We start from the raw sequence: 6,312 nt of genomic DNA, 5'->3' as shown, positions 1-6,312 counted from the left end.
GTGTGAGTGCAACCAAGGATCTGGTCCATGGTCGCTAATCCAAGTCATAGGATTGCCGTGGATGGCTGATTAGTTCTGATATGTACCGCCACATCTAATAATCAATAGTTTTTCCCGGACTGTATTGTAATGGGCACCAAAAACAACGTCTGTATGAGATGCTGCTAATTCACAGTAAAATTACATTAAAGACAACCATATACTGCCAGCGATTTTAAACGAATCTGTAGTCGCTCTGGATAGCTGCCATGCTCTGAGGATCTGGCGCCATCAAACTAAACAAAGATAACTAAAATGCCACAAAAACCATCTCCATCAACTCGAATAAGATAAGATCTCACCTCAAAAACTGGTTCCACCTACCTTTCGTGTGACCAAAACAATCCTACATCTTTATTGCACAATACATATGTTCATTGTCCTCTATTTCCGTGTCTTCATCATATTAAATCTGCATAGAGTATGATTTAAGCCACTGTTGGCAATACAACACCTGACAACAACTCTCTATCACAGGACACGAAACCTATTGTGACAGATATAGTTTCAAACAAAAACTAAATAACTATCACAGTCATAATATAACAAGTACCCCATTATCTTTTATGTAACATTATCTTTGTACATGACTGAACGTGTATACAGCTACTAAAGTCACAAATTGCACTTTCAACCATTCTCTCTTTTGATTTATCTTCAATGATTGTACATACATAGTGTACCAATCGTTACAATAGTACAAGCACGGACACTTGTGCAATGTCTAAACCGTATCATTAGTAGTTTACGTGAATTCTTCCTCTTTGTAAGTATTAGATGCCTAATTCATTTTAGAGACTGAGGAATACAAGTGTTCTATATGGAATATTAGGTGATTACTTTAATCTGCGTTACAATCTTACTCTATTTAAATAGAAAAATATATCTTTTAGTGTGATTATCTGTATGGTCACAGTACTCACCACCTTTACTCTCTGCTCTCCTCTCCAAATCAAATCAAAGTATTACCATAGCCTGTCTTATACATCAGGCCTACATTGATATATCTCAAAGCTGCTGTACAGAAACACAGAGGCATTGTTCATCTAAATCCCCATAACGCTGAGTGCATTATTGGTTAGAGATCGTCCAGCACAGAGTGGGTAGTGTAAAAACTCCCTTAGAAGGCCAAAATCCTAGGATATCATAAGCCGTAGATGAGGATCATGCTGACTAGTTGATCGGCTTGGGTCGTGGCGTCGATGTCCGGTGTTGCCGTGTGCGAGATAATATAAGCAGTGAACTAGTGGCCAATGATGAATCAAGATGGTTTCGTTATAATGAACCAGCGCCATCCCTGATGTCATAAATAATTAATAATTCACAGTCCGTGTGCGTCCTAAGTAGCTACATCTGGTGGCTTTTGCAACATCAGCACTCCTCAGTGAGTAAATTGTCATTGGGTTTTCAAAGTCACCGATCATATATAAGCAGTATACGCTTTTTCTGCTGTTCATAAGAGAGTTGAAAACAGCAGGGTTCTGGAACATAAGGTAGCAATGTTCCGTTCGAGTGAACAGTCAAGTTCCAGTAGCCTCAGGCAGAACAGTGAAATGTGCTATGCAAATAAAACTAGGTGGTGTAATGATACACCTATCACGCTTTGACCCTTGTCTCCTCCTGCTAACAGAATATATCGCGGAGTAAGCACTATCAAATTATTTTTTCTGAGGTTGGTCAGAGCGTGTTCTGGCGGTTCATCATCCCTTCGTTTTGAAATGTATGTCTTGTGCATGTGGTTTGTAGGATGGTGTCGATCTTCGTTCGGGCTGGTGTCTGTACCTCACGATATAATAGCTATGGTTGTTCGCCGTAGAAGCCTTTTTGATCTGATCACAGGCGTGGCTGGTTAAGTTCTAATTTGGTCCTGTAAAGTGCACTTGGTGATTGTATGTAGAGGAATATGTCTCTAAATCATTAATTTGAATTTTCGCACTCTGCAAATTTCTATCGGATGTTGACGAAACTGTTTCACTGCTTAGTAAATCCGGAAGACCCCTAGCCGGTAACAGGTTAACTTTATGTACCAAAAACAGTCATCCTTTCTCTGCACAGTTCAATTCTCACTCAATGTTTGCCACTGTAAGCCTAGGATCCAATTAGGAAAAACCCATTGAAAACACAGTGGTGAACTCAACAACAACAATAATGCCTAGGCCTAAGCGTTTGGTCCTCAGGATTGAGTTTGCCTGCCAAATAAGTTCTGTATACTCACAGACATTATTTTTTAATAGTTTAGACAACTTTTAGGAGTTTCTATCTCAGAATTCTACCCAATTATACTGACATATTCCTAGCTTCTGGTGGCGTGTAGTAGCCAGGCCAGTTACTTTGGGCACGGCTTTTTCATCCGGGGATGCGTGAATACTACCGCTACCCCTATCCAAAACAGGTTAATAGGTTATCGGTTATCACTTTGGAGCGACCTGTAAGGTGTATCTAAGCTATCTTTGTTAAAAAGATATAAAATCGTCCAGTGCTGTAAAGATATATTTAAGTATGACATTTTCTCGATTAAGAGTAGTAATGTTTGGTCCTCCTTCCTTTCTGTCTCAGACCCGGCTAATCGCTGGCGAGGAGTATCAGCATGTAGTCATAGAGATCGTCTAGCCCTACAGAGAGGACAGGGTAAGAACCTTGCCCCTATACTGATGTCAGTGATAGAATCCATGAATCCCAGAGACTGGCCAACCTATTTAGCCCTATTGCCATCCCTCACAACCACACACGCGAGACCATCACCTCTACGGGAATTATTTCATCAAGCGTTCAGATAAACGCATGGTGTCTACGCTATATCAAAATCTATTGTGTTTCTCTTCTTACTGTACGTCCTGTCCTACTAAGTGATGGTACAGCGAATGGATGAGCCCACAACACCTTTAACTCCTCCGCCCACTTTCTGTGATGTGTTTTATGAGTCGTTGGTAATAGGTCCGATTTTTCACAAGGAGGGAATGGCCTTCATGCCCTCTTCTCCTAGCAGCAGCTTCGATGTCCCACAATGTTCTGTTGGTTAGCGGTAGGTCAACATACGGGCCATACATTGACCTTGGATGGGTGTGTGTGGAGGTGAACACAGGGTGGGTGTGTGTGGGTAGGTGAACACAGGGTGGGTGTGTGTGGGTAGGTGAACACAGGGGGTGGGTGTGTGTGGTAGTGTGAAACACAGGGTGGGTGTGTGTGTGGTAGGGAACACAGGGTGGGTGTGTGTGGGTAGGTGAACACAGGGTGTGTGTGTGGTGTGTAGTGAACACAGGGTGGTGTGGTGTGGTAGGTGAACATCAGGGTGGGTGTGTGGGTAGTGTGAACACAGGGTGGGTGTGTGGGTTAGGTAGAAACAGGTGGGTGTGTGGGTAGGTGAACACAGGGTGGGTGTTGTGTGGGTAGGTGAACACAGGGTGGGTGTGTGTGGGTAGGTGAACACAGGGTGGGTGTTGTGAGGTATAGTGAATAGCATGCTGTGAATGTTTTTTCCGTACAATGAATAATAACTATCTGTGTAGGTGAGTTTTTGACAACACTTCCTGTTTCTTTCTGTGTGTAGGTGAGAGCACGACAAGTGGAGTAACTCTGTGTACGTAGGTGTGTGTGTGTGTGTGACTGGACTGTGTGTAGGTGTGTATGCAACAAGAGATTGTGTTGTGTGTGTGACACACACTCCAGGGCTGTCTTTGAAGGAGGCAGGGATGGTATAGTGGTGGAGTCATTCATTCTAGACTACCAGCCACGTATAGCTCTATCCTTGTGAATGGGATTATAGATACTTCATAACTGGGATCACTCACTTTCTCTTCATCTCCTCTGGGACACTACTAGGTCTGTTTGTCATAGTTAATACTGATAATGTGGTCATTTAACAGACACTAAACACATTCAGTATATGTGGCCCCTGCAGGAATCAAACCCAAACTCTGCTGTTACAAACTCCAGGACCCAGGTCTTTATTGTGCTAGTATGACCACTGCCATAAGGGAGAAGTCTTTTCCCCATTCAGCAGATATTGGCTGCAGGGAGCGAATGAGGAGAGGTAATTAGAAGGAGAGGAGGGTGGGATAGAGGGAGGGTGGGGGTTACACAGGAATGCTCCCTTGCTGGTTCTGCCCTTTGTGTAGAAAGTGAGGCAGAATGAATACAGAGAAACCGATTTAAAGACACAGAAAGAGAAAAGAGACTGACGTAGCGAGAGCAGAGGTACTAAAGGAATGTATCAGAAAGTATCAAGAGAGAAATGACGTGGTGGTGTGTGTGTGTGTGTGTGTGTGTGTGTGTGTGTGTGTGTGTGTGTGTGTGTGTGTGTTGACACCCTGCACTCAGTCTGATTAGGACTAGGATTAAAACTACACATCTGTCCAGGATGTCAAGAGGATGTTAGGACAGCAGTCACTAAGGTCAATGTGTGTCTGGCTTCATCTGTCTGCCTCTGTCTGCCTACCCCTCTCTAGGGCTAATGCTGTTCTGTAGGCTCAATGCTGTCCTCTAGTGGTGGCATCCCAGCACTACAGCTGTGAGAGACTACAGTGATGCGTGGGTCAGCAGTTTGTTCCCAGCACCCACCCGAAATTGCTAGTAACCCATCCGCAACCGCCTGACTATATGTGATAAAGTGAAAATCTGAGGCCCACACTCAATCCTTACCCGCAAATATAGAAAATGCGANTGCTAGTAACCCATCCGCAACCGCCTGACTATATGTGATAAAGTGAAAATCTGAGGCCCACACTCAATCCTTACCCGCAAATATAGAAAATGCGAGGAACAATTTTTTGACTGGCCTTTTTGAATAGGCCTATGTTTCTGCTTGTAATTTCTGACATTTTAGTAGGCTATTTGTTAGTCAACTTCTATAATTAAATACATGCAGCTTCTCTTCTGTCAGTAGTTGTTGCCCTAGAAGACTAAATAAACCCTTGCTCACCAGAATAATGTCATAAATCGATAGAATGAAGGCTTCAATTTACATTTACATTTACATTTAAGTCATTTAGCAGACGCTCTTATCCAGAGCGACTTACATAACATCTAGTTGACATGGGTAAAGTTGCTTCTCTTGCAAAGCAAAGACATTTAGGCACCGGGGGAAAAAATGCAATAACTCCAGTTTTAAGGAAATTAAAAGCTGTTATAAAGACCCAACATATATATTTTAATAAGATTTCAGTTCAGCTTGGGTGCATATTTTATGTGGTTTAAATACTATCCGCTTTTATGATGCTGAATAAAATACCACCTTTACACACGGTCCCTAACCACGCATTCGTTATCTCAAGATGCTGAAAGAAATCAATGATATTTCTCCACTGCTGTTCCCCAGTCAAAATGTACATTTGCTGTATCATTTCACTGCAAGAAATGCTTAATTCTATAGGAGTGAATATTAAAGCTATGTGAGAGGTTATAGACCTACACTCAGTGTCCAGATTTCAGTTGTACTACAGTTCAGTTGTACTACAATTCCATTTAACCCATTTAACTTGAACAGTACAGTTCCCTTGATATGCAATTGTGACCTCACAATCATCACACATCTTTCCCAAACATTAGACTACTGTTCTGTCCTACTGTTCTTTCACAGCATTTCTCTTATTGAATTAAACTCTGACATTGTCCTTTTGGTCTCAGAATTCTACAAAAATGATACATTTCTGGATTTTTAATGCATTGTTTTCTCTTTATTCAACCCACCCAATATTTAATGACCCTCAACCCGCCCGCCCCGCCGATATAACTACAGGGATTGCAGGTTATGAGTCCCATCTCTACTCAGTACAATAGGACAGTGTTTCCCCATCCTGGTCCTGGGGACCCAAAGGGGCGGACATTTTGTTTTTGCCCTAGCACTAACACACCTGATTCTAATCAAAGGTGTGATGATGAGTTGAATCAAGTGTTTTAGTGCTAGGGCAAAAACTAAAATGTGCATCCCGTTGGGAAACTGCATATAGGGTCAAATCATAATTTYACTATTGATTCTAGTTTGTTTGTTTGTTTGATTGTTTGACCGTAAGGTTCAATCTAAATGTAACAAGTTCAGGAAGATTGCTTCACCTCAACATGAGAGAGAGATCAACCATGAAGAGGAAGCACAGCCTATCCACCAGACAGAGTGGAAGCCATGCCTTATCCAACCATGACATAGAGTGGACACAAGCCTATAACCATGAACTGAACCCCACACATACCGAACGGTGAAGCACAGCCAATCCAACATGACACACGAGCCATGGAAGGAAGATGTGCTTTTGTTGCGGTGATCTCGTATTTAGAAACATT

This window comes from Salvelinus sp. IW2-2015, unplaced genomic scaffold (assembly GCF_002910315.2).
Source record: "Salvelinus sp. IW2-2015 unplaced genomic scaffold, ASM291031v2 Un_scaffold16494, whole genome shotgun sequence".
In the NCBI taxonomy this organism is placed as follows: Eukaryota; Metazoa; Chordata; class Actinopteri; order Salmoniformes; family Salmonidae; genus Salvelinus; species Salvelinus sp. IW2-2015.
Note: the sequence above shows the minus strand (reverse complement) of the source record.